Source organism: Thermobia domestica, chromosome 4 (assembly GCF_964235325.1).
Source record: "Thermobia domestica chromosome 4, izTheDome1.hap1.1, whole genome shotgun sequence".
Taxonomy (NCBI): Eukaryota; Metazoa; Arthropoda; class Insecta; order Zygentoma; family Lepismatidae; genus Thermobia; species Thermobia domestica.
The window spans coordinates 241,345,724-241,365,057 of NC_137457.1; the positions used below are offsets into that span (position 1 = coordinate 241,345,724).

General features: G+C 33.4%; 1 protein-coding gene across 2 annotated transcripts in view; it reads right to left on the reverse strand.

Annotated features, from left to right (window-relative positions):
* LOC145683934 (rho GTPase-activating protein conundrum-like) overlaps nt 1-19,334 on the reverse strand; it is a 426,775-nt gene that overhangs the window by 160,184 nt on the left and 247,257 nt on the right. The gene's annotated exons all lie outside the window — the stretch shown is intronic.

Sequence of the window (19,334 nt, forward strand, 5' to 3'; positions counted from 1 at the left end):
ATAGTTGATTCAATGCGGTGGTTTCTTTTAAGCTGCTTTCAAATCGCAGGCTTCTTGGTTCAGATTCCGATAAAGTGACATTCAAGCACATTGAATCAAGAAAACATATTCCTACTACTATACTAAATAATGAGAACAAGAATTTAGCAAGCACCAACAATCTTTGATTAAACGATAATATTATCATCCTATCATCTCGTTTCACTTCCTAACTTAGACCTGGTCCATAATCATCTTTAAACGAAAAAGAAAAAAAAAACATGATAGATATTATCAATATTGATATCACAAGCATGTAACCTTGATGAGAATCAACCATAATCTAAAGTAATAGGAGAAAGTACGGGGGAGGGGGGTTTGAAGACGAAGATGCTAAATTTGATAATAAAGATTGGTGGTGATTTTTTTTATGACGCAACATTAAAAAAAAAAAAAAAAGATTTATTTGGAAGACAATTTAACGATAAAGATGCAGAAATGTAGGTTATGAGGAATCCGGTAGTAAATAGCATTATGAGAAAGCGTTTTATAAGAACGAAAGAAAGCAAAGAAAAAAAAATGCCTCTCTCTCCATCTGATTCAAGTAATTTCCATTTCTTGCTTCAATCCAATAACCTTATTACGTTCAACTTAGTGTTGCGATTTTAGCTCTTTTATAGCTAAACCTAGTTATTTTCATAAGCTGATCAATTATAATTATGTGGCCTATGGAACCCGGAGTTTCAATGCTGCGTTCACAAAAGCTCTATATTGATTTCTGTCCTTAGCCAGTTTCTACTTTGGATTCCTATTTGTGCGATATCCATTTTAATATTGCCCTCCGATCTGCGCCTAGGTCTTCCTAATGGTCGTTTTCCGATTGGATGTTCAGTTAACATTTTGAAAGCGTTTTTATTTTCATTCTGGCTACACGATCTATCTACCTAATCCTGCTAGACTTAATGACTCTAACAATGTTTAGTAACATAAGCTGATTAACTAGCATAAAATATGGTGCTGCTATTAGCTTTAAGTTTTGGCTAATTTTGCATCCGTGATTTTTTAATTTCAATCAGTTTGTTCTTAGTAGAAGTTGAATCTCTTGTCCAATCAATATTTCTATTTAAATCTTCCAGTTTAACGTTCCACGATTATGCCCTGTTGGCTAAGGGAGACGTATGATTAAGGCAAGCGAATAATGATGGAATAATTGGTGGAATGATAGTATGGGAGGAAACGGGAGTACCCCCAGAAAACCCACGGACATGATGTTGTCCACCACGAACTTACTTGGCCGGGGATCGAATCGAATTCAATATATATAAAGAAATATTGAATTGAAATATATTTATATGAACTGAAATGGAAGTATATAGAGCTTGCTTTGTTCCTAATCATTCTACATGCAACAGCATTTACATTGACGCATCGCAGTACGTATTCTACTTGAATCATTCTCATCTACGCGTCACGATCTCACGGCAGATGGGATTTCTGAAATTCACGTCTTCTCAGAGTAACTTCAATGTGTTGTTAATTAGTTTAGGTTTTTTTTTTTTTTCAATGCTCTTTCGGATTTGGCGCTATCTTACCAGTCCTAAACCACTTAAGATACACGAACCTTGACTTCTTAAGAGATACATAAAATTTAAAACAAGCACAATAATGCATAAATATTTCGTGAATGATACCAAAGATAACGTGCATTGCCATCCAGTACCATCTTAACAGCATTAGGGTCTTGGGAAAACAGTGTGCTGGGAATCCCTACGACTAAATTTTACACGTTATTACATGTAATTCTGCTTGTGGGACTCCCGGGCAAATTACAATCGGGCTCATGTGTTAAGACGGTCCTGTTACCATCTATTTCCAAGAATCCCTGTTGCTTATAATTGTAGCTACCATCTATCGCTAATAATGCAATCCTGCAGCTGTACTCGTTGTTATGTTATTCTGCTGAATTGTTTGTTTTAAAAAGTCATTGAATTTTTTGGGGTTGAACACTTGAATGGAAAAGCATCATTAAAGGAACTAGGAAAAATAAAGATTGAATACCACTGAATTATACAATCAAAATATAAGAATTACCGCAAAAATTGAAAACAAAGAAAATTCAACAGTTTTTAATACTTTTTGACAAAGTACTGCAAATATATATATATATATATATATATATATATATATATATATATATATATATATATATATATAAAGTGTGAACGACTACAAAAAAAAATTCAGAATAATACAAATAATATTAGAGTAATTAGATACTATATTAATAAAATAAAGTTAGGATTTGGTTTTCTTACTTTATATTTTAATTCTGTCAGCTATACATTTAACAACTTTCTGAAGGCACCGTTGGCAATACTGACGTTCATCACTTTTTCCGCACCGCACGACGCAACGTCTTGATTGTTGTGCGTGTCTGATTTTGTCTATGCAGTCATTTCAGTGCTGTGATGATTCAGATAAGTATGGCCAACGTATGATCAATCCATTTCCATCTGAATGTCCAATATAACATAACTTGCTCTTAGCATGAAATTTCTCATCTTTCCTGACACAGAAAACTGCGTTTTTTTTTTTTTTTTTGTTTTTTTTCGAGGACTCAACGATTAAATAAATGTCTTCTTCCACCCGCTTGGTGACCCCTTTATGCAATAGCTACTATACACACAAACATATACACACTTGTTCTTCTTTGAAGAAGAAAACCGGAAATTCCGCAAGCGTTATTTTTTTTTTGTTTTTTGTATAACAAAATAATAAATATGTAATACATTATTGTGAAAGTTTACTCAGGTTCATTAATATTTTATCGTTTTTTCGTAATCGAATTTTGAATTGATAGTAATAACGACCTAACTAGAAAGCTTTTGGCATTATATATATATATCGAGTTTTGTGCTGGTTTCCAATTAACCATGTGGAAAGAAAGAAAAAGCATCAGCGATGGGGGGGGGGCAGTATGAATCATTGAAGACTCATGGTAGGCTATATAGTAGGCTTTGTCCACATACTACAAATAGGTGATCTATACCTCTACATATAAAGGAAGCTTTGTCTGTGTATTTGACTCCTGAACAACGCCTAGACCAAACTGTTCAAGTTAGAAACTTGGAAATTTGGTCAGTCAATAGAGTTTGTGACGAAAAGTATCACTGGAGTAGGATTTCTCTTTTAATTTGATGTGAGAAAAGGACATTAGGGGTTGCATAAGGTGTCCGTGAGCTTAGATATGAAATCTGGTATTTGGACTAATCATTTAAAATAATTATAAACGTGTTTCAGCGCTTCTTAAAATATAATTTAATATAATTTGGGAAGAAAAGGGGGTGGAAATTGGAGGTAAAAGGGGTAAAATGGGAGTTTTTAAATATTACCCCATTTTACCCCTTTATTAACTTTCCTGATCTTTCGTGGTGGTTCTAAGTCAGTCAAGCCTCACCAGGGAGCCGCGGGTCAGTGTTTGGGAACTCGTGTACATAAGGAATAAGACTTATTGGAGTTCAGTTTCCGCTCTATGGGAAGGGTTCTTCGACGCATCTATAGTGGCGTACTGTTATGGAAGTTCACGTAAAAATTTATTATTATTATTATTATTATTATTATTATTATTATTATTATTATTATTATTATTATTATTATTATTATCTTAAAAATAAATTTTATTGTCAAAAAAACATTTTTTTCCGAAACGATCCTATTCACTATTTTATATAATTTCATTTTTTAACTATGATTATTCAGGACCTACATGAAGAAATGACATTCGTGAGCAAAGGAATCACTCAATTTCCTCCAACCAGTTAGATTTTAACTGGAATGGACGATACAAGAAGACAAACATCAAGTGGAAAATTGTGTTCCAGGATGATTCACTACGAAAAATAAGGGGGGAACGCCCATAATTAAAGTTGCATGTCTGTTTAGCAAAACACACACACGCATACAAGCATATATATATATATATATACGATAGCTTCATTTTAATGTAATTAATGTAATTGCGTATCAGACAACATTGGAAGCTTTCTCTCGTTCAAAACATTTTTAAAAACTTTTTTATTGAGGAAATGAACGACATACGCACATCACACATCAAATTACAAAATTTGGAACAAGGTGGAAAAAAATAGGACCATTGATGTTTTTTAAAGTTTACACTGTAAGAGAAACTGCACCCTTAGCACTAAATCTTGACATACGTAGCTACGTATAAAGAAGAAAAAAACGTATTTAAAAAGTTTCTCAAAACAATTTAGTGTTAGTCAAGCGAACGTCTTACTAACGCCAAGAACTTTAAAAAGTTTATCATAAAACAACATCTTTGGCCTTTTCTTTTCGCATTCAGATAAATATGTTACCTACAGATATCGTAGCCTCAATTGCTAATATGACCTTGACTAATATATTTCTCTTGGAATCACCTCCCAAAAGAAAGAGAAAATATCTCTTAAAAACAGTCAGTTTTTAATTCGATTTTTAATTTAGCGTTCCTCTCAGCAGCAAGGCTATGTGAAACATCGATCCAGGCCGGTAGTCAGCCCAAAAATATAGGGGGGACCGATCCAACCATATTACAGTATATCACCATATTATAGTTCTTTTGCTAGCCTAATCAACTTAGTATACAATCTCGGACTTGCAGGGTATTTTCTTTTTATTATTAACTTCATCTGCATGTTAGAGGACTGCACGGGCTCGGGCAGTAAATTTTTAAACATGCAACCATATTTTTCGGGCCTAACTTTGTATATATACTGTATAATGATATTTATTGGACTGTTCTTTATGGAGAACTTTTAAAGCACAACTGCAAAATTAAATCTCTAATTGCTGTAAATAAAAGTAAAATTTTGCGTTAATTATTAAGTTTCTGTAATTCGGGTTTATTTCGGGCTCATTTGATTATCACACTAGCTCGGGCCGGGCTTGAGCCTAAATACTAAAAGATATTTCGGACTAGGGTCGGGTCTCACATTATAAATTCACGTGCCGGGCCCGGGCTAAAAATTCCGGCCCATGCAGATCTCTTCTGCATGTTATTAATTGTATGGGTGCCCATAGAGGTGCGTCACTCGAGAGTTGAAAAGAGAGACAAGTTTTCACTTAACATTTCTTGAATACTTTTAGTATCTTTTTGATAAGTGAAAGATTACATTCGTGATTGTATAATTAGGATATTTGTGTTAATATACATTATCAAAAATATCTTTCCCTGCCACCCAATGGCGATTCTAGAAGGTAAAAAATGAAGAGAGCAGGCAGAACCCAAACTATGATAGATACATTATGAGTTCACTATAAACATTCAAAAATATATAAATAATAGCTTGAATTATTTTTGTCACTCAAACAACTGGGGGGTCTAGAGCCCCCGGCCCCGAGCTAGATTCGCCACTGTCGCCATCTTCAAATACATTACCGAAATTAAACTACCTACATACTGTTATTGATCGTATCCCAACCAGGCGTAAAAGTGGATCTGAAAAGGTAGGGGGACGCTTGACGTCACGCTATCTTTCCCCCTTGGCTATCTTTCCCCATTGTATTTTTTTAGAAATTGGGGGAATGCCACAGAGATTTTCTGGAAGTGGGGGGACGACGTACCGTAGCGTCCCCTCTCACTTTTTACCCCCTGATTCCAACCCATTTAACCTAAAACTCAATTTCATCGAAAGTGGTACTTACCAATTTACCACTGTCTTTCCTCGAGTAGCTCATTCGGTAAGTCTCTTGTGTATGCTCAAAGGTGATGATATAAACCAACACAGAACGCCTTCTATAACGGTTTGGGTCGTATAAGAAGATGGTGCTTGATAAATATTTCTAAATAATAATTTTTACTATTTGACAGAACATCGATAGACTGCAACAAAAATATTGTCATAGGATATACAGATCTGCACCAAAATGTTAGAACTCTCATTAATATGGACGTATGTGAAGTTTTAATATTTGTTTCTAACAAATAAGAAATTAAAGCATTATATATATATATATATATATATATATATATATATATATATATATATATATATATATATATATATGCAAGGCGGGATCAAGGATCTTCTGACGGGGGGGGGGGTGCACCAATAACTACCAGTATATTTAATTAAATATTTTTTTTAAAAAAATGACTTTCGGCATCTGCGGTGTGACTGAGGAATTTTCCTGGAAATGTTAATTGTGTGTTCTCGGTAAATCCTGTTTCTTCAACCTTCAAAAAATTGATTTAAACTATTACTTTCACAAAATCCCGCTTTCTTTTAAGCCCAAAACGGAAACATGACATTACATTTTTGTAAAGTATTGCTATTTTCACTGGTAGCTTCTCACTTTAGACAGTGTATATTCACAACGAAGGGGTGGTGGTGCACGTGCTCCGGTGCATCCCCTATATATATGAGTATATAACCATAATCACTAAATCTAAAAATTTGAAATTGTAACAATTCTTTCAGAATGAGGCTATCTGATAACCACATGAAAATGTCTATATCCTTTTAATTATTGGTTACGAAATGTTGGTACAAGGGAATTTTGATGAGCGAATTTAGTACCAGGGGAGAAAACAGAGAAATTTAGGAAAGAACGAAAGAAATATATTGATAGCATTTACTCAATTGTAATTTATTACACTGCCCAATTTCCTGCATCCAAAACTCTGATTTACGCTACTGAGAAAAATCACCGAAACTAATTAGAAAAGAAACGAATCAAATGAAAAATATTTTTGATGTCGAACTCGGAAAATGGCTACCTGTCCTTACCCATTATTAAAGTTACTTCTACAGTGTTGCGCAGTGGTGGAGCGCTCATCTGTGGTGCGGTGGGTTTCCTTGTTCCATCCCAGGGTATGGCCTGTGAGTTTCGTTCCCTTTTCTTCCACATCCTCATTCCACCAACTCTTTCATAGCCCTCTACGTTCATCAATCAGTCACCTTTAACTTACAAGGTATATCCTCAGCAGTCTCTTATTCTTATATACAGGGTGGCCCAAAAGTAGGTATACAGCATCGTACTAATGTTCATTGTTTTTTTTTTTAATCAAGTTCCGAACAGAAGAAGCAAATAAACCCATAAACTACAATGTTATACTTGATCAATGTAGAGGTGTATACATTAGGGTGGAGTGAAAAATTGAAGTTTGCACATCGGTATTCTAATAGTGCGGGATTATTGCTCCTTAGTAAGTATTTTAAAAATCAATATTTATTTTTGTTGAAAGCTATTATCTTTGGGTGCCACCAGCATGGTTAACCCTTTCCTTCCGCAAAATTTTCCAACTTTTAGGTTGGCGAGCAAGGATACTAGAGGAATGATTGATATCCTACCAAATAATTGTCTTAGAAACTTGAAGTAAATAGAATTGAAATGGAGAGTATGTGTTTTTATTCTGCGAAAGCATTTTACAATACGTAGAGTGAAAATATTTCAAATTTTCGTGCTACATATACAAGGACTGCTACAAATACTGGAAGAAAAGGTGGAATAATACGACGTTTAGAAGAGTCTGTTCAGAGACATTTGCAATGGTTGGTTTGTCTGCTGCACGTAAATGAGCTCCCTTTAAGACATTTGCTAGAATCAATTGATGGTAAGACAACAGGTCCTCATGCATTTTCTGGACAGATTGGAAGATCGTTATTAAATTGTGAAAACCAACCAATTGCGGAATAAGATGTAATTGAGAGCCATATTTCAGCTTTCGAGAATTATCATGATCTCAGTGCGGATCAGAAATATTTGTATGAGATTTAAAACTCCTGTTTCAAATAGACATTTTCCTGATTCTTTGGCAAAACGCTATCCAGGAAACATTTCGCACGTCAGATGGGTTCCTACAGCAAACAGAATTATTCGATTGTATGTAGCTACACCAAACCTTTCAGAAGAATTAAAAGTGCTCTCTCAGTATGTTGTAAAAGTGTATGCACCAGTTTGGTTCAGCATAAAACAGAAACGTTTTGGCACAGATGGATCAAGACATTTCTTAAAAATAATTCATTTATCGCGCTTCCTTTCTGAAAAGTACAAGGTTGTCATTAATCCTGTTTTTCAAAGAAATGGATACTTTGCACATCCTGAAAACATTCTCCTCTCTATGATGACAGATAAGAAGAAACATATCAGAGAACTGGGGTTTCGACGAGTCCTTAAGGCAAAAACCTCGCAAATGCCTGGAATCAGAAATTACGACATTCCATTCAATTTTGAAGCTGAAGACTACACAGAACTCATAAACTGGACAGATGTGGCTATAACTTGCCCCCCCCCCCCACACACACACACACTTATTATGGATTTCACTGCTGCGAATATTCATAGTCATTCAAAGTGATACCACAAATATTGAAATCCCGAATATTCCATGCCTTAGCCAAGCTGTAGAACGATGTTTAAAATTGGTGACAGAAGCATCGTCTTGTGTCTGTGGTGTAAGTGCACGAGATGGACACATAAGGGCAAGACTCGAGTCACGAAGACGTACGCCTGTCTTCAACGCAAAGTCAGTTTTCTACAGTGTAATGTATGTTGACATGTATCTCCACATATTATTTTGATATGGAGTTTTCCTAGCTCATTTTCAAGAATAGAAAGTAATGTATTTTGTCATGTTTTCATATATTATTTGTATATTAAGATTTTCTAGGTTATTTTCAAACTGAGATCAGAAATGTTCATGTCATTACATAACTTTTCTTATATTTGCAATTAATCTAAAAATTGTGTGAAGATGTCTATTGTAATACACTACACACAAAAACCTAAATCTTATGTTTGTACTGAGTGGTGTATTTTTGTCATCTTTTTTTCCACATATCATATTATAAAGCTTTCTTAGCTTATATTCAAAGAGACAAGAATGAAAAATCGCCTCACTAACTTCTCTAATATTATTAACATACAGTATTTATCAATGATGCCTGTAGTCGAGTATATACGTAGGGTAACACAAACTACACATAAATCTAGTCCAATTTTACGTACAAGGTGGTGCTCTTTTTTATGTTTGTTCACATATGTTTATAAAGATTTTCCAACTGATTTTCAAACTAAGATAAGAAACAAAAAAGTTGATGTTATGAAACTTGTGTAATATTTGTAATAATTATAAAGATGTTGTATTCGAATATAGCATATGTGTAAGATACTTAGTTTCATTTTCCATTCAAGTATAATGTAAAAAAATATAAGTACGTTACAACTAACTTTTCGAGCCCTCTATATCTGTAACACTAAAAGGAACTGACTCAGAGGGGTGAGGTTTCTGTGGTACAATATTGTTGTATAACAACTTTTCCGAACAGAAAAAAAAAATGCCTCAATTCAAAATACTCTTAAAGATACATATTTCAGCCAAATTTCAAGTCCGTATAGCACCCAAAGGAAACGACTCAGTGGACTAATATTTCTGTGGCACAGTACTCTAATGGTAAGGCAACTTTTTCTCTCTATTAGAAAAAAATAATACAGAAAAAATAATTTTGTCCCTTTTACCAATACGGTTAAAAATATTGGATTTCAGTCAAATTTCAAGTCCCGTGTGGCACCCAAAGGAATTAATTAACGAGACTAATATTTTTGTGATACAGTACTCTAATGGTAAGGCAACTTTTCCGCCCTATTAGAAAAATTAATTCCAAAAAAAAAAATTTTGACCACTATTTCACTCCACCCTAGTATACATACTTTTGGACCACCCTGTACAACAATTAATATATTTGATAAATTTTCTTCCCATATCTTGGGACGATAAAATATTATTTATTTTATTGGTGTGACTACCTCAAAAATCGCCACTGCTTCAAATTTCACTTAATTTCGAGTTATACTTGTGCCATCTCTACGCGTACTCTATAAAATACCTGAAACATGCACATCGCTACCCGAACAATCGTTGTGTATCCTGGTTGTCTGTATTTCCAATTGCTTTACAGTAATTTGTGTGTATGCGTAATACTAGCGTTTGCACCAGTGCCTCATTTCGTACGTGAGCATGAGAGAGAAACATAACAGCAACCAAAAATTTTCAAGTCATCCTTTCTCACGATCCAACTATTAAAGGCTCTTAAAAAAAGCACTCCTCTTCTGTTTCTGAAAAAGGCATGGCCGTCACTTTCAGTATGATCAAATCGAGTGATAGCATAGAAAGTTGTGTGGCTTCACTATTTCGTTTCTTTACTCGTCACAGTAGCTGATCGAATGAAGGAAAAATAAGGTTACCAGTAGAGGCGGAGACGGCAAGCTGAAGAAGGGACTCGAATCGTGACTCCCGACCCGTTCCTTGCCGGAAGTTTTCCAACCATTTTGGAAGAAGCACGCACGACTCGTGTTCGTCTTTTTTTTCTTACTGGAATTTTTCTTTCTTCTGGAGAAAAAAGTAACCATCACGACAAACCCATCAAACTACAAAATTCCGTGTGAGAACAAGCCGTTGATATCTAATACACTTTCAAAACCGCAGACTACTTCGAGCCATCAAATGAACTTCTTTGAAATATTTTAAACAATGAAAAAAGTAACTTAGAAATATAATACAGAGGGAAGTACCTTGGAAATATAATATACAGTGAAGTAACTTAGAATTATAATAATAGAGAGAGAGAAATAACCAGGAAATCGTCTAATAAAGAAGGAAATAACTTGAAAATACAATGAATGGAAAAGTAACTTGGAAATGGATAGAATATAATATAGAAAGAAATGGTCTGGAAATATAATAAAAGAGATAAATATCTAGGAAATCTAACCAAGAGAACAGTAACTTGAATATCTATAAAAATAATAAAAAACTTGAAATTATAATGAATAGAGAAATAAGCTGCGAATGTACAGACTATAATATTCAAAGAAATGTGGAAATATATATAAAATCTAACTAAGAGAGAAGTAACTTGAATATCTAATGAAGAGAGAATTAACTTGATCATATAATAAATAGAATAATTTGGAAATGTATTGGCTACAACATACGAAGAAACAATTTGAAAATGTAATAAAGAGATCAGATAAATATCTAGGAAATCTAATAAAGAGATAAATAACTTGAATATCTAATAAAAAGAAAAATAACTTGAAACTATAATAAATAGAGAAGTAACTTGAATATGTATAGACCATAATATTCAGAGAAATAATCTGGAAATGTAACAGAGATAAAAATCTAGGATATCTAACGAAGAAAGACTTAACTAGAATATCTAATAAAGAGAGAAATAACTTAAACACAAAATGAATAGAGGAGTAATTTGGTAACGTATTGGCTACAAGATACGAAGAAATGATATGAATATAATAAAGAGACAAATATCTAGGAAATCTAACAAAGACAGAAGTAACTTGAAAACCTAATAAAAAGAGAGATAACTTGAAACTAAAATGAATAAAGAAGTAACTTAGAAATGTATAGTTTAAAATATTCAAAGAAATGATCTGGAAATGTAATAAATAGATAAATATCTAGGAAATCGAACAAAGAGACAAGTAAGATGAAAATACAATGAATAAAGTAACTTATATATATATATATATATATATATATATATATATATATATATATATATATATATATATATATATATATATATATATATATATATATATATATATATAATAAAGTAACCTGGATATAATACAGAAATGGTCTCAAAATATAATTGAGATAAATATCTACGAAACAAAACAAAGAAAAAAGCAAGAGAAAAATAAATGTATAAAGAGAGAATTTCAAAACATAATGAGAGAAAAGTAACTTGAAAAATATAATAATGATAGAAATAATGTGGAAATATAACAGAGGAATAGTCTGGAAATATAATGAAGGGATACGTAATTTGGAAATACGTGTGCATAATACAGAAGGAAGCGCCTAGGAAATATAACAAGAGAAATATATGATAGAGAAAAATTTAAAAAGTTAGTAAAGCAAAACATAATTAGGAATCTAATAACGAAGAAATTAGTAAGATCTTCTAAAATCTCACAGTTATGCACTCGAACCTATGAAGATGCATGATAAAAGTAAGTTAACTATAACTGAGAATTAACGGAATGAGGGGCAAGGACGACGATATCTCTCAAACTTTGGGAGGGCCCATTCAGATGTATGTTTGGTCAGGCCCGTAACCAGCCCAAAATGTAGAAGGGGTCGATCAAAATATATTATAGTTCATTTGCATGTCTACTGTGAAAATTTTAGGGGGCTAGTAAAAATTTAGAGGAAGGCGGTTCCCTAGCCCTCCGTGGATACAGGGCCTGTAGTTTGGTTGCAGACAAGGGTCCAAGATAAATTCAAATTATGCCAAATATTGTATATTCATAAAAAATAGATATAACAAGACACATAACAATAAAAATTCATATTCATAAAAGCACATGGGCCCCCGAGGATCGGTTTCCTTGAATAAGGGTACTGATAGAACCTCAAGAAAACCCCAAAGACACGATGTTTAACAGAAACTCACATATTGGCTTGGAATAGAACCAGAAGCACTTCGCGCCAAAGAGAATCACTCTGTCACTAAGCCACTTGAATCATGCAACCTACGAATTTCGGACCTATTGTATGTATTGTCGACTATTAACAAATAATGTGTACACAACACATTGTAAATTACGTAACACTCACTTTCCACTTAATATTATGATTACGTGTTCATCGTCTATTCAGAACGGAACAAATACATATTACTCACGATTACTCAAAATATATTTCTAGCACTTTCATAACGTTAGAATTTGTAATTCAAATTAGAAGTAAATAACGTTCTATTTCATTGTGGAACGCACACACAATAAAACATAAATACATAATAAAAATGTTATCACATTCACACAAAAGAAAAGAAATTAAAATAGCCAACTTATTTTCCGTTTCTAGAGACATTTGTATATTGTTCTGAAAGCATAGTGGTATTGTTAGAAAGGAGCTTACGTCATATTGTTTCAAAGGTTTATTAGTAAACAATAACTTTGAAATTATACATAACATAATATATTACAAAATTACGTTGTATATTGTCCTGGAGTACCAAATCTAAATGCCCTTACCTAGCAATTTGTCAGTTTTACATTTTCGTGAGACTGTTTTATAATAAAATAACATAATCTCAACAGCTATTGATTATTTAGGTTTACAGTTTGGTCCTTGCCTCAATCAGTTATTTAACAGGATCACGAAAATGCATATGCCCATCCCACTAGCATAAACATGCACGACCACTGCTCAAAGTCACTCGAAAATGAAATATTTTTCTCCCATACTTTTTTCTTATTTTAAAAAATCTACTTTTCACTAAAAAAAAACCTTCGTAATCTAATCTTCAGTACTACTTCTCCCTATTTCTCTACACAAGCGTTTCTCAAACTGTGGTCCGTGTACCAGATACATTCCACAAGGTCAGCAATTGTGGTCCCTTTGGACTCAATATTAGTTTAAAAAAAAGTATGTTTTAAAAATCTAAAAATGTGACAGCTTTACGGGATAAAACAATTTCCGAAACATAAGTTACTTTGACAGTAGTGCCATCTACACAATGATTCTATGAAATGCTTACGGTTTTCACACCACTGTTTATATATCTGTTGTTCATTTGGGTTGCCTCTAATGTTGCCCAAAAGACCAGACGAGAAATAATTTTCTCGTTTCGTCTTGTCTCGTCTCGTAATTTATTGTCGAACTGTCGTCTCGATTCTCGAAGAATTTCATGCTCGCAGCGTCTCGATTTACAGAAAGCTTTTGTCGTTTTGTTTCATTTTGCATATCTCTAAACGTTAATAATTATGCTTCATTGTATTTGTACAATTATTTTGTCAATATATAGTAGACTCGTGAAATTTCTTGTCTCCTTTCCTCTCGAAATTCAAGATACACCTCTCGCTTTTGACGCAACTAGTATCTCTGATTATATTTAAAGTTTTTTCGCCACTAAATGTCTGTAGGGCAAAGCATTTGACTGTCATTGGTTGTCTACATACTTAAGGGGGATACAATATATCCTAAAACTAATATTTGATTCAAAAAAACAAAAATAAAACATTTTACAAGTGGCCAATATGGTTTATGAAACTCTCTCTCTCTCTCTCTCATAAATGAGTATATCTATCGAATATGTATGTATATATTACGCTAGACAGAAAATCTGATTTACATGTTTATTTCATGGCTGTTCTATAATTTACATTGATTTCTTTTGTAAAATAAAAGAATAGAACTCTTAACTGTTCTATTTGTTGTATGACTATAGGAGGAAAAGCCTGCGGACGTCTCTCCACGCCTACGTAACACTGAACTTGATCTCAATTCGCTGATAAACCTTCTTGAATGGAATTCGTGACCTACGAGCAATGCTGATTCAAAAAGACAGAATGATGAATTGACATCAAGTGCTTTACAGCGATTGTCCATATACACAGAGGAGGAAACAAAGCTATACAATCTAAATCAAAAGAGAGACAAGACAAGAGTAGAAAAGTACACAACGATCGTTGCATTTCGAGCTGATTTTTCACCAAGAAAGCACTGTTTACGCTGTTTACTAAGATAAGAAGCTATGTTCTTGCCATTGTACTGGGAAAATTTTAAGGATTCAAATTTCCCTTTTTCTTCTTCTTCTTCCTCTACTTGAGTTAGTTGGAGCAAAGCTCCTTTTTATTAAGCTCCGGACTTAGGTGTTCGTCTGTCCGAATAATCCTCTGTGATGCCTGAACTGTTGTTAACCAAATTTGATATGGTGTCTCGAGGCGCGGTCAGTGTCGTAAGGGGTTGCACGTCCCGATCAGACATACCATTGAGGAATAATCACCGAAAATATAGGATGCTCATAGATTTAACCTTGGAAAAACATTTAGTGCGCAAATTCTCATTGTAAACAATGCAAAATAGAATTTTCAGCATTAGAAAAAGGTTAAGCCCTTTTAGTTTTGTTCTGCGAACGCAATTTTTCAAAGCCAATATGCTTTTCGCTAATATGTCAAATTCGACTATATGCATGTCGTGTTTGTCCACGAAAATAATTGATCCACTAAAAAAATTCAATAAATGATCAATAAAGAACGATTGTTTCGCTTCAAATTTGCAATTATTACATACCTAGTAATGTTTCGATTGGTTCAACGCACCTTTCCATTTCTCTCTATACTAACCCAGACTTACTTCCTCCTACTATAGTTTTTCTTTCCACTATCTTGCAGGCCTATTATTTAGAACGTATATTTCATTCGGGGCCTTTCCTTGTGTATTAATTCCTTCTCCCATTCCCTCCCTAGAAAATACAGTACCTCTTCCATGTTTCATAATGTGTCCAAGCATCCTATCTGTTCTTTTTCTTTAGTATACTTCTTTCTTCTTCTACTATTTTCAATACCCTTTCAGAACTCACTCGTGACTGCATATGCGTCTTTGGCGCGGAAGACCCGGTTTCGATTCCTGGCCGGAGCTCGTGTGATTGGGATCCCACTTTAAGTTGTAGATCAGCGTCTCATATACACGCGCTGCTGAACGGGACGCTAAACTCAAATTAGTTCAAGTATTATCCACTCATGTATTTTTTATCATCCTTCTATAACACCACATTTGCAAGGCTTCCCTTCTACATTTTCCTCTTCTAGAGTCCAGGCCTCACATCCATACAATGCCAGCATAGCGGCAATGTTTTCTGGAATACAAGAGAGAAAATTGAACTATTGAGATTAAATTCTCATAGCACTACCACAACAGTATAACCTTATTACATGCAAGGGCATAAGGGAGTGCGCACAATCTAGATAAACAAACGGTGAAAATTCTGATAATTTTTGATTGACCTTCGTATTTTTTTCTTGTTATTTTTAGTCAATAAAAGTAGAATTCCTGCACTTCTTCTATAGAGTGATCTATTTTGCTTCTCATTTTCCTCCTCATATCTTTTCTTGCGCATCTCATAATCATAACTTTTGATTTGCTGTTATTGATTGTGTTTAATTTGCTTCTGAGCAGCTGTTACATTCCATTTCGACCTGCTTCTAATTTTTCCTCATTGTCTGCCAGCAGCGCGACATCGGCAGCAAATCTACGCGTGTTTGTTGTCTCTCTATTCCTGGTTATTTCTAGACTGTGGATGTCCTTGATTTCTTTTGTTATTTCTCCAATGTAAAGATTAAACAAAATTGGTGACAGTGAACATCCTTGTCTGACTCCTTTGTGAATTATTTCTTCTCCTTCTTCTTCTTCTTCTCTCCTAATTCGATTGTTGCCTTCTTGTTCTCTGTACGAGTTATAAGTATTCTTCATTTCTTGTAATTTATTCCTGATTCCTTCTTTTGTCTCTTCTTGTGAAAAATCAAACAATTTAGGGATATTTATTTATTTATTTATTTATTGACAAAGATCAGACAGTTACAGCTGAAATAGCCGTTTTAGACTAGACGTTCAACATAGGCACAGAAGATAAAGGCAATAATATATATATATATATATATATATATATATATATATATATATATATATATATATATATATATATATATATATATATATATATATATATATATATAACACACACCAACATACTTGTTAGCTCTTAAGGATCACTCTAATATTCATGGATGTCTAGGAAACGCTTGTGCTATACTCTATATAAACAAAGAAGATATTCAGTTTTCACTGAACCAGTAGTAACTATTATTATTATTATTATTAATATTATTGCAAATGATAAAAATGTAGCTGTTTAAATGAAATTAAATGAAAATCTTAAGTTTGTTTGCCTTTATTCTTATGTTGTCTAGATCTACAATATAATAAAAACACCAGAGCAAAATATGACAATCATACATCAGATACTAGTGGCTCAAAATTCACATTGTAAGCCAGAAACAAAATTTGATTTACTTTTAAAAACGTTCAAAGCTGAAGCAACATCACTAAATAGAAGTTTATTTTGTACAGGACTGTTCTTTCAACTTCAACAAGTCTTGGAATATCAATGTCAAAACGATACCTATCACGATACAAGTAGGTGTATGAAGCAAGAAATATTTTTCAAATTACTTTTTAGCATGAACGATTATTTTTTAGAAATTTATGATCTAAAAACACTAATCGAGAATACGTTAGTTTCTAAGAATGACAATTACAACAGACCCACAAAGTATTTTCTCAACGAGAAGAGGATTGGCGTTCGCGCTAAGTTTGAGAACCAATGGAACAAAGAAGGTGAAATCCAAGTTTTCTTCAAACGTTCCCTAAATGTTACTATTGACGAATTCTATTTTACAAATGCTCTCTAAATTTTACTATTGACGACTTCTGTTTTACAACTGTACTCTCTAAATTTTACTATTGACGACTTCTGTTTTACAAATGCTCTCTAAATTTTACTGTTGAAGACTTCTGTTTTACAAGTGCTCTTTAAATTTTACCATTGACAACTTCTGATATATAAATGTTCTCTAAGTTTTACTATTAACAACTTCTGTTTTACAAATGTTCTCTAAATTTTACTATTGACGACTTCTGTTTTACAAATGCTCTCTAAATTTTACTATTGACGACTTCCATTTAACAAATGTTCTCTAAATTTTACTATTGTTTAACAGCTATTTAGGAAATAAGTGTAAATGGTGTAAATTTGATCTCGCATAACTTTTTTAATGAAAGTAATGCTACAAAAAGTGTTAAAGAGCATCACTATGCACCCTTCAATTTTCTGTTACTTTTTTTCTTTTAATATTGATAACTTTATAAAACACATACACAATAAACATTCTCGAAAGTAAATCATTTCATTGTTACAAAAATATCTCATTAAATGAACTACAGCAGTTTTGAAATCAGTTTATATTGTAAAGAAATCTGAGTGTCTGTCAATCATGACGTCATAAACTACGGACTCCGATAGCTGGTCTATACGAAAAGGCCTTGAAGTTATTTAGTTTATTGGATAACATTTTGTAGATGCTATATGGTTCACCTAATGTCCGAACCAAAACTTCTTTATATGCTTACTCTCTGTCTATCCGTGTGTCCGTCCGACCGAGAGACAAAGGATTTCAAGAACAATTTGATGGACTACCATCAATTTTGACCAGAATGTACGGGATCAACATTTAAGATTCGAGTTTGTTGATGGAGATGATAATCAAACAGGAAGAAATGAACCATTTTCAGTTTTAACGTTGATAACTGTAGAGAAAAAAAGACCCTAGATTGCGAAAACAGTTTAATGAAATTGATTATGGATCGCAAAAATACACATATTTTATCTCCACCCTTGACTAACTAAGTAACTAACTCTATGGGCTATCGAATCCGGAGGTTCAATGTTGCATTCACAGAAATTCCCCATCGACTTCTGTCCTTACCCAACTGGATCCAGTTTCTACTTTGCATTTCTATTTCTGCGAGATCCATTTTAATATTGTCCTCCCATATGCGTCTAGGTCTTCCTAATGGTCGTTTCCTGATTAGATTTCCAGTTAAAACTTTGAAAGTGTTCCTACTTACTTTCATTCTAGCTACATGACCTGGCAAACCTGAACCTCCTAGACTTGACGACCGTAACAATGTTTGGTAAACGGAATAAATTATGCAGTTCCTCGTTATCAAGTTTTCACCTTCCCCATTCCCGTTTCTCTTGGGTCCGAATATTCGTCACAGGATTTTATTCTCCAATACTTCCAATCTGTGTTCTTCCCTTAGAATAAACGACCATGTTTCGCAACCATACAGAACAACAGGCATGATTATCGTTTTACATATTTTAAGCTTCAAATTCCTCGAGAGAATTCGCGAAGACAAATGTCTTTGAACTGAATAATAACACGAATTCTCTGCTTTTAGTCAGCATTTAATTCCTTCGTGAATATGTTTTCGTCTGTTAATATTGATCCTATACGTATATTTGAAAGTATCCACTTTATCGAAAGTATTATTTGATATTTTAACGCATTCGTAACTTGAGTATTACGATCCCGGCGAACTTCCATGCATTTAGTTTTCCCTCCACTTACAATTACTAACACCGAAAGTGACATAAGTTCATTACAATTTCCGATTACAAGATTAACTTACTGTACATAGAGGAAAAATAATCAGAAATAGTGAGAAGTAATTTTTATTTTATTTATTTATTGTTTATTTTTCATATATTCTCGCTGCTGATAGAAATGCTAAACTCCAATCAAATCAAAGTAACCACGGGACGTTAAAATAATTTTATTTTCTTATCAATTCGAGTTAATTGAAACTTCAATTAACCTGTTATCCATTTCTGATTTGATACACCCAAATTTCTGTCAGTTTCCACTATATCAGACATAGAAGCGGATATGCTCATATCTACGGATAGATAGCC